The 15,019-nt window shown below is 39.8% G+C and overlaps 1 pseudogene; it reads left to right on the top strand.

Annotated features, from left to right (window-relative positions):
- The first annotated feature begins 1,713 nt into the window (after positions 1-1,713).
- On the top strand, positions 1,714-13,254 carry LOC124524470 (olfactory receptor 13C9-like; annotated as a pseudogene).
- Positions 13,255-15,019: the final 1,765 nt, after the last annotated feature.

The following is a 15,019-nucleotide window of genomic DNA, read 5'->3' as shown; positions in this document are numbered from 1 at the left end:
TTCCATAGAACACCCAGTGCTCATCCCAAAAGGTGCCCTCCTCAATACCCATCACCCACCCTCCCCTCCCTCCCACCCCCATCAACCCTCAGTTTGTTCTCAGTTTTTAAGAGTCTCCTATGCTTTGGCTCTCTCCCACTCTATATACCAGAGTACTTTTAAAATCCATTTATTTTAAACTTAGTCCATTCTGACCACATATAAAATTTCTTTCCAAAGATTTCCCTTCACAAACTTTCTACACCTTTTCTTTGCTTTCAGATTTTGAACCTAACCCCCTTTTTACTCCAAACAACTAGTCTCATTTAGGACAAAATTACTTTCTTTTTCTTTCAACAAAAATGTATTCCCATTCCTTGTATCTTTTTTACGTATCTCCTACTTTTCTACATATAGAGTTACTTTTTTTCTTTTTATCAGTCTAATTACATTTAGCAGAATTTTAACTCTTAGAAACCTTAGTGTCCAGTGAAAACTAAGTAGTAACCAATTGTGAACTTATCTGTTACATCAGAATTTTTTTTTAGATCGCAAACTTATGAATCTATTATGCATAAATCATGTTTTTTTAAACAGATTTAAGTATCCTTTTTTTTTTTTTCAGCAACCTGGGTTAGGTTTTGGAATACTTCTACATATTGATCAGGGTTTTCTGAAAATTTGCCCAGGTCCTTTTTATTTGCTTAGAATCTTGCAAGGAAAATGGAACCTTATTGGGGCCAAACTCACCATGAGGCATTTTAGTCAACAGATACATTGAATGTGCCTTCCTTTTAGGGGGAAGATTTTTCATCCCTCACAGTCCTGGATAAGGAGGGCTTGAGGGTCTAACAGGTGGCTTTTCTTGAGAAGAGGCATCGGAGGGCAAGTCTGCAAGTTCTTGCCTTTCTCGGTCCCTTAAAGGGGCCAGGAGGTTGACACCTTACAACTCTTACATAAGGAGCTTTTCTTTATAATATAGATCTAACTTTAAGACAGTACTGTACTGAACACCTCCTTCAGGAGGCCAAGACTCTCCATCTTCCAGGAGATACTTCAGGCGCCTCTTAGCATTGGTAGGTTCAGTATTAAGCCCTGACCCAAATCAGACTCCTGAGTAAGTCTGATGCCACCTTAAGCCATATGAGGTCGCCACTGAACCACTGATCGGGACTCAGCACTGGCTTTGACCCCTTGGTCAGGTCGGAGCCTTTCTGCTGTCCATTTCATTCACACATGGTCACATAGTGACTCCAACCTGCCACCCAACGCCCAGCTCCTTAAGGTTTCGTTCCTTACTTCTTTTTTTTTTTTTAATTTTTTTTAACGTTTATTTATTTTTGAGACAGAGAGAGACAGAGCATAAACAGGGGAGGGTCAGAGAGAGGGAGACACAGAATCTGAAACAGGCTCCAGGCTCTGAGCTGTCAACACAGAGCCCGGCGCAGGCTCGAACTCACGGACTGCGAGATCATGACCTGAGCCGAAGTCGGCCGCTTAACCGACTGAGCCACCCAGGTGCCCCTTTCGTTCCTTACTTCTTATAGAAATACTCAGGGCAACTCTGGGAAGTGATCAGGTTCCTCTTCTGCCTCTTAGGGGCAGGTCTACCAAAATGAACCTGGGTTCTTACCAGTTTGTGGGGCGGTGCTCCCTAAGCTCTTCCTGGGCCTTACTAAGTTCCAGTGTGCTTCCAGACCCTTGCCCCATCGCACTGGGAGGGGCTAGTCTCCTATGGATCAAGCAGTGCACTGGTGCCAGGTGAGGTTGCTTCTCCCCGTGCTCGGAGGTTCGCACCCTGGTGACAAAGGAGGTGGGAACGCACCATCTCCAAATCCCAGACGGGAGCCCCCAAGAGATACAGCAGGATTCTCGCATAGAGAGACGGGACACCGAGGCTTCCTTTGTCCAGGAAGCAACTTTATTCATTGTGCCAGCTTGGGCTCAGTGGGTTCGAAATGAAAAACTGAGCCCCAAGTGCAGTGGAGTATAGCTTTTTATGCAATTTCTACTTCTTTGTTTCCCATATATGGTGACACATATAGTCTGATCAGACACAGTCCAAGTTACAAACTTGTGACAGAGCTGTGCATACACAGTACAGGAGTTGATTGCATCATGCTACTTTCCCTTGTTCTGAGGATGCCTCCACCAAATTCCTTAGGGAGGGATGCTACCTCTGCCACAATTTCAGTGTAAGAAAGGAAAGACTGGGTAAAGAGCTCTGCTCTTGGGAAGGAAGCTTAGTCACGTGGTGGCAGACCAGTACCTAAGAAGGTATGTCCAGGAAGCAATTCCTTGTGGTCAGCCCAATGAACTTCAGAAACATTGATGTTGGGTACTCAGTTTTAACTTGTTTACTGTTCATTTCTGTTATTTTTCCCCTCTGTCATTATACTTGTAGTCAAAGTCTTTTTTACCTGGGATAGTGGTTTTGTGGTGAACAAATTGTATTCATTGTTTGGGTGAAGCATTTCAAGGAAAGGAGAGCACCCCCTTCAAAAGTAGAAGATGGCTGAGAGTACCTGGGATTTTATACATGTTTTCACCATTACCTCCTAATTGTTTAAATTAGATAGGTGGTGGGGCACCTGGGTGGCTCAGTCGGTTGGTGTCCGACTTCGGCTCAGGTCATGATCTCACAGTTCGTGAGTTCAAGCCCCATGTCGGGCTCTGTGCTGACAGGTCAGAGCCTGGAGCCTGCTTCAGATTCTGTGTCTCCCTCTCTCTCTCTCTCTGCCCCTAACCTACTTGCATTCTGTCTCTATCTCTCTCAAAAATAAACATTAAAAAAAATTAGATAGGTGGTGATTTTATGCCAATTAGTGTGGGGGATAGGTATATATCTATTTAGGCAAATTCTTTGGAGATGCTTACAGTATGGAGTGGGATTCAGTTACAAATTAGGTGGTAGACTTACAATAAGAAAACTGAATAGCTTGATGGCTTCTAGGTTTTCACTGTATGGTTGCAAATTTTCTAAATTTCTTGTGAATTTCTAAATGCCATGCATAAGCACCAGTAAATTCTGATTTTCAACTTAATAATTTTTAGATTATTTTGTACAATGAAACACGTTTTCTCTTCACTCATTAATTTAACAAATTAACTTAATATATATAAATTCTTATAACAGTGCCTAGAAATTTGTAAGTTTTTACTCTTGCTATTAATAACTAAGAGCTAATGTAGCTAAGTGAGGTCTTTCTACTATATTATCAATAAGACATGGTAGGATGAACAAAGGTATGGACCAGCAACTGGAATATATTTGGATTAAGGATTTCAACAGTATATGATTATAGAGAATGGTATAAGACACATCCTGAAGATTCCTGACTGGCTATTTGTAATACAGTATGGATGTAATATAATTAAGTCGTTAAGGGATTATTCTTGAACTTTTCAAAAGTTTTGAAAGTCATTCTCCTGAATCAATTTAAAGCTATGGCTTATAAAAGTGCATAAATCCATAAGAGAAAGAAATATTTAAATTGCCTTCCTGAGCTTGGAGAAAATTCTTTTTCTTTTTTTTTCAGGCATAAGAACATTTTATTTTAAGAAATGTTAGCCTAAAAGAAATTAATTTATTTAAAATTTTAATTATAGTAGATTCCCAAAGTAAAATACTATCAATGATGTTTGTTAGGATGGTATTATTCTTAGTAGTACTATTAATACTATTTTTTTATTTAATTTTTTATTTTTAAAAATTTACATCCAAATTAGTTAGCATATAGTGAAACAATGATTTCAGGAGTAGATTCTTTAATGCCCCTTACCTATTTAGCCAATCCCCCCTCCCACAACTCCTCCAGAGTGTCTGCTTGAATGTCTGACTCCTGATTTCAGCTCAGGTCATGATCTCATGGTTCATGGATTCGAGACCCACACTTGGGCTTCTTCTCTCTCTCTCTCTCTCACTCTCTCTCTTTCTCCTTCTCTCTCTGGCCCTCCTCTGCTCTCTCTCTCTCTCAAAATAAATAAATAAACTTAAAAAAAAGAAAGTGACAAGTCCAGTTGTCATAGGCAGGTATTTTAAGTTTATTAATTCTTTTCTTTTTTTTTAATTTTATTTTTTACTTTTTAAAATTTACATCCAAATTAGTTAGCATATAGTGAAACAATTTCAGGAATAGATTCCTTAATGCCCCTTACCCATTTAGCCCATCCCCCCTTCCGCAATCCCTCCAGCAACCCTCAGTTTGTTCTCCATATTTATGAGTCTCTTCTGTTTTGTCCCCCTCCCTGTTTTTATATTATTTTTGGTTCCCTTCCCTTATGTTCATCTGTTTTGTTTCTTAAAGTCCTCATATGAGTGATGTCATATGATTTTTGTCTTTCTCTGACTGACTAATTTCACTTAGCAAAATACCTTCCAGGTCCATCCACGTAGTTGCACATGGCAAGATTTCATTCTTTTTGATTGCTGAGTAATACTCCATTGTATATATATACCAATCTTCTTTATCCATTCATCCATCGATGGACATTTGGGCTCTTTCCATACTTTGGCTATTGTTGATAGTGCTGCTATACACATGGGGGTGCATGTGTCCCTTCGAAACAGCATACCTGTATCCTGTGGATAAATGCCTAGTAGTGCAATTGCTGGGTCTTAGGGTAATTCTATATTTAGTTTTTTGAGGAACCTCCATGCTGTTTTTTTTTCCAGAGTGGCTGCACCAGCTTGCATTCCCACCAGCAATGCAAAAGAGATCCTCTTTCTCTGCATCCCTGCCAGCATCTGTTGTTGCATGAGTTGTTAATGTTAGCCATTCTGACAGGTATGAGGTGGTATCTCATTGTGGTTTTGATTTGTATTTCCATGATGATGAGTGATGTTGAGCATTTTTTTCATGTGTCAGTTGGCCATCTGGATGTCTTCCTTGGAGAAGTGTCTATTCATGTCTTTTGCCCGTTTCTTCACTGGATTATTTGTTTTTTTGGGTGTTGAGTTTGATAAGTTCTTTGTAGGTTTTGGATACTAACCCTTTATCTGATATGTCATTTGCAAATATCTTCCCCCATTCTGTCAGTTGCCTTTTAGTTTTGCTGATTGTTTCCTTTGCTGTGCAAAAGATTTTTATTTTGATAAGGTCCCATAGTTCATTTTTGCTTTTGTTTCCTTTGCCTCCGGAGACGTGTTGAGTAAGAAGTTGCTGTGGGAAAGATCAAAGAGGTTTTTGCCTGCTGTCTCCTTGAGGATTTTGATGGCTTCCTGTCTTACATTGAGGTATTTCATCCATTTTGAGTTTATTTTTGTGTATGGTGTAAGAAAGTGGTCCAGGTTCATTCTTCTGCATGTTGCTGTCCCGTTTTCCCAGCACCACTTGCTGAAGAGACTGTCTTTATTCCATTGGATATTCTTCCCTGCTTTGTCAAAGATTAGTTGGCCATACGTTTGTGGGTCCATTTCTGGGCTCTCTATTCTGTTCCATTGATCTGAGTGTCTGGTTTTGTGTCAGTACCATACTGTCTTGATGATTACAGCTTTGTAGTATAGCTTGAAGTCCGAGATTGTGATGCCTCCTGCTTTCGTTTTCTTTTTCAAGATTGCTTTGGCTATTTGGGGTCTTTCCTGGTTCCATACAAATTTTAGGATTATTTGTTCTATCTCTGTGAAGAATGCTGGTGTTATTTTGATAGGGATTGCACTGAATATGTAGACTGCTTTGGGTAGTATCGACATTTTACCAATATTTGTTCTTCCTACCCAGGAGCATGGAATCTTTTTCCATTTCTTTGTGTCTTCTTCAATTTCTTTCATAAGCTCTCTATTGTTTTCAGTGTATAGATTTTTCACCACTTTGGTTAGATTTATTCCTAGGTATTTTATGGTTTTTGGCACAATTTTAAATGGGATTGATTCCTTGATTTCTCTTTCTGTTGCTTCATTGTTGGTATATAGGAATGCAACTAATTTCTGTGCATTGATTTTGTATCCTGAAACTTTGCTGAATTCATGGATCAGTTCTTTTGGGTTTTACATATAGAGTATCATGTCATCTGCATGTAATCTTTTGGGTTTTACATTAGAGTATCATGTCATCTGCGAAGAGTGAAAGTTTCACCTCCTCCTGGCCTGTTTGGATCCTTTTATTTCCATGTGTTGTCTGATTGCAGAGCCAATAGGGGAAGGTTCTCAGTTTTTCCCCACTGAGGATGATATTAGTGTTGGGTCATTCATATATGGCTTTTTTGATCTTGGGGTATGATCTTTCTATCTCTACTTTTCTGAGGGTTTTTATCAAGAAAGAATGCTGTATTTTGTCAAATGCTTTTTGTACATCTATTGAGAGGATCATATGGTTTTTGCCCTTTCATTTATTGATGTGATGATTCACATTGATTGTTTTGTGGATATTGAACCAGCTCTGCATCCCAGGTATAAATCCCACTTGGTTGTGGTGAATATTTTTAAAATTTTTTTTAATGTTTATTTATTTTTGAGACAGAGAGAGACAGAGCATGAATGAGGGAGGGTCAGAGAGAGAGGGAGACACAGAATCTGAAGCAGGCTCCAGGCTCTGAGCTGTCAACACAGAGCCCGACGCAGGCTCGAACTCACGGACCGTGAGATCATGACCTGAGCCGAAGTTGGACGCTTAACCGACTGAGCCACCCAGGTGCCCCGTGAATATTTTTTTAAATGTATTGTTGGATCTGGTTGGCTAGTATCATCTTTAGGATTTTTGCATCCATGTTCATCAGGGAAATTGGTCTATAGTTCTCCTTTTTAGTGGGGTCTCTGTCTGGTTTTGGAATCAAGGTAATGCTGGCTTCATAGAAAGAGTTTGGAAGTTTTCCTTTCATTTCTATTTTTCGGAACACCTTCAAGAAAGTAGGTGTTAACTCTTCCTTAAATGTTTGGTAGAATTCCCCTGGAAAGCCATCTGACCCAGACTCTTGTTTTTTGGGAGATTTTTGATTACTAATTCGATTTCTCTACTGGTTATGGGTCTGCTCAAATTTTCTATTTCTTCCTGTTTCAGTTTTGGTAGTGTATATGTTTCTAGGAATTTGTCCATTTCTTCCAGATTGCTCATTTTATTGGAGTATAATTGCTCATAATAGTCTCTTATTATTTTTTTTATTTCTGCTGTGTTGGTTGTGATCTCTCTTCTTTCATTCTTGATTTTATTTATTTGGGTCCTTTTTCTTTTTGATCAAACTGGCTAGTGGTTTGTCAATTTTATTAATTCTTTCAATGAACCAGCTTCTGGTTTCATTGATCTGTTCTACTGTTTTTTTGGTTTTGATAGCATCAATTTCTGCTCTAATCTTTATTTCCGGTCTTCTGCTGGTTTGGGGTTTTATTTGCTGTTCTTTTTCCAGCTCATTAAGGCATAAGGTTAGGTTGTATATCTGAGATCTTTCTTCCTTCTTTAGGAAGGCCTGGATTGCTATATACTTTCCTCTTATGACTGCCTTTGCTGCATCCCAGAGGTTTTGGGTTGTGGTACTATCATTTTCATTGACTTCCATATACTTTTTAAATTTCTTCTTTAACTTCTTGGTTAGCCCATTCATTCTTTACTAGGATGTTCTTCAGTCTCCAAGTATTTGTTACCTTTCCAAATTTTTTCTTGCGGTTGATTTCGAGTTTCATAGCGTTGTGGTCTGAAAATATGCACGGTACAATCTCAATCTTTTTGTACTTACTTAGGGCTGATTTGTGTCCCAGGATATGGTCTATTCTGTAGAATGTTCCATGTGCACTGGAGAAGAATGTATATTCTGCTGCTTTAGGATGAAATGTTCTGAATATATCTATTAAATCCATCTATTAAGTCCAGTGTGTCATTCAAAGCCATTGTTACCTTGTTAGTTTTTTTGATTAGATGATCTGTCCATTGCTGTGAGTGGGGTGTTGAAATACCCTACTATTATGTTATTACTATCAATGAATTTGTTTATGTTTGTGATTAATTGATTTATATAATTGGGGGTGCCACATTTGGTGCATAAATATTTACAATTGTTAGGTCTTCTTGGTGGATAGACTCCTTGATTATGATATAATAATGCCCTTCTGCATCTCTTGATACAGTCTTTATTTTAAAGTCTAGATTGTCTGATATAAGTGTGGCTACTCTGGCTTTCTTTTGTTGACCATTAGTGTGATAGATGGTTCTCCATCCCCTTACTTTCAATCTGAAGGTGTCTTTAGGTCTAAAGTCGGTCTGTTGTAAACAGCATATAGATGGATCTTGTTTTCTTATTCATTCTGTTACCCTATGTCTTTATTTACTTATTAAAAATTTTTTTTTCAAGATTTACTTATTTTTGAGAGACAGAGCATGAGCAGGGGAGGGGCAGGGAGAGGGGGAGACACAGAATCCAAAGCAGGCTCCAGGCTCTGAGCTGTCAGCACAGAGCCTGATGCGGGACTTGAATGCACAGACTATGAGATCATGACCTGAGCCAAAGTTGGACACCCAACCCACCGAGCCACCCAGACGCCCCTACCCTATGTCTTTTGATTGGAGCATTGAGTCCATTGACATTTAGAGTGAGTACTGAAAGATGAATTTATTGCCATTATGTTGTTTTAGAGTTGGGGTTTCTGGTGGTGTTCTCTGGTTCTTTCTAGTTTTTGTTGCTTTGGGTATTTATCTATCTATCTATCTATCTATCTATCTATCTTTTCATCTTTTCTCCCCTCTGAGGGTCCCCCTTAAAATTTCATGCAGGGCCAGTTTAGTGGTCACAAACTCCTTTAATTTTTGTTTGTCTGTGAAATGTTTTATCTCTCCTTCTATTTTGAATGAGAGCCTTGCTGGATAAAGAATTCTTGGCTGCATTTTTTTCTGATTCAGCACATTGAATATATCTTGCCACTCCTTTCTGGCCTGCCAAGTTTCTGTGGATAGGTCTGCTGCAAACCTGATCTGTCTTCCCTTGTAGGTTAAGGAATTTTTTTTCCCTTGCTGCTTTCATGATTCTTTCCTTGCATGAGTATTTTGTGAATTTGACTGTGATACGCCTTGTTGATGGTCAGTTTTTGTTGAATCTAATGGGGGTCCATTGTGCTTCCTGGATTTTGATGTCTGTATCTTTTCCCAGGTTAGGAAAGTTTTCCACTATGATTTGCTCACATAACCCTTCTACCTCTATTTCTCTCTCTTCCTCTTCTGGGACCCCCTATGATTCTGACGTTGTTCCTGTTTTTTGTTTTGTTTTGTTTTGTTTTGTTGTAATTTTTTTTGCATTTATTTATTTGAGAGAGACAGTGTGAGCAGGGGAGGGGCAGAGAGAGAGGGAAATACAGAATCAGAAGCAGGCTCCCGTCTCTAAGCTGTCAGCACAGAGCTGGATGAAGGGCTCGAACCCATGAACTGTGAGATCATGACCTGAGCTGAAGTCGGATGCTTAACTGACTGAGCCACCCAGGCACCCCTGACGTTGTTCCTTTTTAATGAGTCATGGATTTCTCTAATTGTTAAATCATCCTCTTTTGGCTTAATTTCCCTCTCTTTTCTTTTCTGCTTCATTATTCTCCATAAGTTTGTTCTCTATGTTGCTGATTCTCTGTTCTGCCTCATCTATCCTTGCCGCCACAGCATCCATCTGAGATTGCAGCTCAGTTATAGCATTTTTTATTTCATCCAGACTAGCTTTTACTTCTTTTATCTCTGCAGAAAGGGATTCTAATCTATTTTCAACTCCAGCTAGTATTTTCATTATCACGATCTAAATTCTGATTCAGACATCTTGGTTGTATCTGTATTGGGTAAGTCCCTGGCTGTCGTTTCTTCCTGCTCTTCCTTTCGGGGTGAATACCTCATTTCGTAATTTTGAAAGGAGAAAAGGAATTAATGTGCAAAAAAATTAAAATTAAAAAAAATTAAAATTAAAAAAATTATAATTTTAAAAATTAAAAAAAACACACAAAATCGAATAAGTGATGTTAGATTCTAGGTGTGTTTTGGTCTGGGTGTTGAAAGGGGCTTGATAGATAAAAAAGGGGAAAGAAAAAAAAGAAAACCGTTTGAAAATTTGAAAAAATGAATACACTGAAGTAGACTTAAATGAAATGATGGAAGTAAAATAGAATTTGAAAAAATTTACACAAAAGTAAAAAATATAGTAGAAAAGAATTTAAAATATTTTTAATAAAAATTGAAAATAAAAATGAATTTTTTGTCTTTCTGTATTCAAGAAAGAGAAAAAAGAAAGAAAAAAACAACAAAGAAAAAGAAAATTAAATAGATGGACTGGCAAATAGACTGAAATGTGACTGAAATTACTTCATTTTCCCCTAGAAGTCAAACTATGAAGTGCTTTATAGTCCATAAACTAAGCAGGTGGAGAGACTTGTATTCCTTACGAGCGAGGTTGGCCCAGTTAGGTGGGTCTTAATGTAACTGCTCCGTACTCCACTAGATGGTGCTGCTTAGCTTACTAGGGTGGATTGTTGTGGTGCTTGTAGGTGTGTATGTGCATGCGTGGGAGCGGTGAAAATGGCGTCACCCAGCTACCCAGTCTCTAGTATTGGAACTCTGTTCTCCCCCATCAGCAATAGCGCACCCATCCTTTATCTTTGGCTTCTGTCCACTCCCCACTTTTACACAGTCTGTGACCAAGCCCTAAGCAGCACCGCCGTCCTGAGTTTTGTCTCAGATGCGGCTGTTTTTCCTGATTCCTTACTTCTGAGGGACTGTGGCTTTGACCCGTTCTGCCCCTTTGCAGGAGGGTCTCACTGAGCAACGGCCAGGTGCTGGCCTCACCCAGGAACGTTTGCGAGACTGTGCTGCTGCCAATGCCCAGAGACTGTGCTGGGTGCCAGCGAGCCCCAGAAACAGTTCACGAGATAGTGTAGCAGCAGTGTTTCAGGGATTATGGAAAAACACAACACGTGTCTGGCAGTAGGGTTCACTTTTAACAGAACTGTTCCAGCACCAGCAAACATGGTTGTTCTCCCGGGTCCACTGGGGCCTTGCCTTTGGGGACCCACATAGCCTCTACCAGGTGTCCTCCCAGCAGGGGAACCACCTCTCCCTGTGTGGCCTGAAGAACCCCAGACTCCACTCTGCTCCTGCGGATTCACCCTTCCCACCAGAGCACCGCCAGGTATGGAGCTGTGGAGTTTCAGACTCTGCACTCCCCCTGTTTATAGAGTCTTAAAGGAGGGAATTTAATTTTTTTTTAATGTTTATTTATTTTTGAGACAGAGAGAGACAGAGCATGAATGGGGGAGGGTCAGAGAGAGAGGGAGACACAGAATCCGAAGCAGGCTCCAGGCTCTGAGCTGTCAGCACAGAGCCCGACGCGGGGCTCGAACTCACGGACTGTGAGATCATGACCTGAGCCGAAGTCGGACACTTAACCGGCTGAGCCGCCCAGGCGCCCCATAAAGGAGGGAATTTAAACCCTCCCCTTTCTCCTTTCTCCCTTTTTAGTTTAGTTTAGTGGAAAAAAAAACTGCTTCCATTTTTCCACTTTCTCTCCAGCTGCTTTTGGGGAGAATGCTTTGCCCGTATGCTCCCCTCCACCATCTCTATCCTCTCTCCACATGTAAAAGAGACTCCCTGCCCTCTGCAGCTTCTCTCTCCCCCAGTTCACCTCTCTGAGTTGTGTACCTGCTGAATTGTGTGGTTCAGGTTGTTCATAGTGTTGTATAATCCTCAGATTAGTTTTCTAGCTGTGCAGGATGATTTAGTGTTGGTCTGGCTGTATTCATGCACACAAGACACACAAAAAACTTCCAAGCTGTTCTGCCATCTTGGCTCCTCTCTGATAAAAGTGTATTTAAAAATTTTTTGTTTTTACATTTTATTTATTTTTGATTAACAGAGACAGAGCACAAGTGGGGGAGGGACAGAGAGAGAGGGAGACACAGAATCTGAAGCAGGCTCCAGGCTCTGAGCTGTCAGCACAGAGCCTGACGCGGGGCTTGAACTCACAAACTGCGAGATCGTGACCTGAGCCAAAGTCGGACGTTTAACTGACTGAGCCACCCATGCGCCCCCAAAATGTATTTTTTTAAGAAGTTTACTTACTTATTTATTTTGAGAGAGACAGGGAGACTTCAAGCAGGGGAGAGGCAGAGAGAGAGGAAAAATCTCTAGCAGGCTCTGCACTGTCAATGCAGAGCCTGATGTGGGGCTCAAACTCCTGAAGCATGAGAAATGACCTGAGCCAAAATCAAGAGGTGGTCGCTTTACTGACTGTGCCACCCAGGTTCTCCTGATTGATAAAAATTTAAAGTGACTCTTGTAGGAGCGTGAAATTTGGGATGGATATGTAAAAGAATTTGAAAAAATAAGTCAAGAAAGATGAAGGAAGCCAAAATAGTACTTATTATATGCTGGGTGCCTTATATGCACTATTTTATTTATTCTCCCAAGAACACCACAATGAGACTGTTAATTATAGGTGAGCATTCTGAGACATAAATGTTAATTGCCCAAGGTCAGATTGCTAGTAACTGGCCTTGTAAGCATAAGGGTCATAGATGTGGGATGCTAGCCCTGAGGTCATTGCTGGCCATAGACAGGCTTAATCCAGACAGAAAACATAAGAAATCTGTGTCTATGTGTTCTGCATAAAGAACCTCTTAATTATCCAGGGCACTGACAAGAGGGTTCCAGTGAGGACTGAGTGAAGTAATGTGGACTAAATCTACAGTTTTACCAAAGCAGGGTAGGGCTGGGAAGAGGAAAATCTGGGGAAACTATAGGTAGAGTCCCCATAGCTCTTTCTGCAGCACAGACTAGTATGTGGCTACTTGCAACCCTGTAAGATATCCTCTCATTATGAGCAAGGATTCATATGTGCCCATGGCAGCTGGGTCCTGGTTTGCTGGGGTTATCAACTCTGCAGTACAAACTGCATTTGTGGTACACTTGACCTTCTGTAGGAATAATGTCATCAATCATTTCTCCTGTGAACTTCTTGCTATCATGAAACTGGCCTGTGTTGACATCTCAGGCAGTGAGTTCGTCAGGCTCATGGTCACAACACCGTATATTGACTGTTAATAATCATTATCTTTTACACGTTAATCATTGTAAGCATCCTCATATTTGCTTTTCTAAGGGGAGAAACAAAGTATTCTACACCTGCTCAGCCCATCTGACTGTGGTAATAATATTCTACAGAACCATTCTCTTCATGTACATGAAGCCCAAGTCTAAAGACACACTTAATTCAGATGATTTCAATGCTACTGACAAACTGATATCCGTGTTCTATGGGGCGATGACTCCAATGATGAATCCTTTAATCTACAGTCTCAGAAACAAGGATGTGAAGGAGGCAGCTTCATAGCAGCTTCTTTAGCAAGTTAAAGGAAAAGGTGATTGGACTGTGAACACATTGGACTTCGTTGAAACTTTAGAATTATGTTGGAAGTTTGGTTACTTTTACTTTTTTTTTTTGCACTTTTGTATATTATTTAGCAATTTTTCATAATGACATACAGCATTTCAATATTATGGCATGCTCACTATAGAGAATTTGCAAGATACAGACAGTAGGGTGAGGGAAATAAAGAGGTCACCTATTACTCTAACACTAGGAGATGGGTTTCAAGCGTTTTGAACAATATCTTTTGTGTTCTGTATATACTGCAATGTTGGAATCGGGTACTATATGTCTTTTTATGTTCACCTTCATACATAGTCCTATTTCATATGCATCACTTCATCAAATGCTTCAAAATAAATAAGTTCTCTGTTGTGAGAAAAGCAAAACAGAAAAATCCTCAAAACTGCACCCATATTCCCCAGTGGAGAGCCTTGTGTTGTAGTTTCACATTAATCTCAAAATCCTCCTAAGTCATTGGAGATACTATTTTCTTGGAGAATATCTTTCCTGTGGAACTAAGTGTGCAAGCATTTGGGACTATTGAGGGAAACGTGTAAATGCCTTAAGGATGGAGCCTATGCAATCAATCAGAAAGTCCTTATTTTATCTTCTTTCTTTGTTTCAGCTTACATGTTAGCTCTAGCGTAAAGAAAATTTTGCAAAATTAAAACTGGGTTGGAAAAATCAGTCTATTGGTCTAGACAGTAATGTGGACAAGTCTTGGGTTAGATGGCATCATATCCATGCCCATTTAGGAGAAGCCAGGCTTTTTGATATCCTGAGATCATTCCAATACTTTTCCAAAACTTAGAAGAGTATCTAAGTTCTTGATTTCTAGTGTGGACCTGCATTGATGTCTTGTCTCTCTTACTAATACCTTTGTCACCTTAGTGATCTGAGAAGGTAGATTTGGGGGGATGTCACACAGGATGTGATATTATCTTGATTTTGCTTGGCTTCCTCCTCAAATTTTTACTCTATCTGAAGAACATTTCTAATTTACAGGCCAACAGGAATGAGAAAGTGTGTTCAAGAGTAAGCCACATTCTAGGAAATCCATTAGGCTGGATAAATTTTATATTGATGGAACAGTAAAGTTAGAAGATGTTAGAGATTAACATATTTTACATAGGCAAATAAGAGTTAAATGCTTGTGGTATTTGGGTATATTAATGTCACTTTTCCAAGTTCAGTTTTTAATTTTAGTGGCAGGAATATCAAACAGTCATGAACTCTATTTAAGTCCCTTTAACTTCCATCCTAGATATGCACAGATTAAATCTGATGGCAAAGGTTGAGACTATTGATGTATTAGAATCACACCCTAGTGAAATAGGCTGTAAAAACCTATTAGTGGGGTGTTTGGGTGGCTCACTTGGTTAAGCGTCAGACTCTTGATTTCAGCTCAGGTCTCCTCTCCCACTTCCTGAGCTGGAGCCCTGCAATGGGCTGTGTGCTGACAGCACAGAGTGTGCTTGCAATTCTCTCTCTCCCTCTCTCTCTGCCCCTCCCCAGCTTGGGTGCTCTCTCTCTCTCAAAATAAACAAACAAACAAACAAACAAACATAAAAACCTATTAGTTTCCATAAACACACTCAACAGACTTTTATTTCCTCAAGAATTCCTGGTATGTAGAAAACCTCTAGAGTCAAGCATATTGTGTTTGACCCACAGGCCATTTTGGATACTCAGACTCTACTTTTGTTTTTGTTTTTGTTTGTTTGTT

Source organism: Lynx rufus, unplaced genomic scaffold (assembly GCF_022079265.1).
Source record: "Lynx rufus isolate CCGP_SWC_20201006 ecotype Redwood Valley unplaced genomic scaffold, mLynRuf1.p SCAF_10, whole genome shotgun sequence".
In the NCBI taxonomy this organism is placed as follows: Eukaryota; Metazoa; Chordata; class Mammalia; order Carnivora; family Felidae; genus Lynx; species Lynx rufus.
Note: the sequence above shows the minus strand (reverse complement) of the source record. Positions and strands in the feature narration are given on the sequence as shown.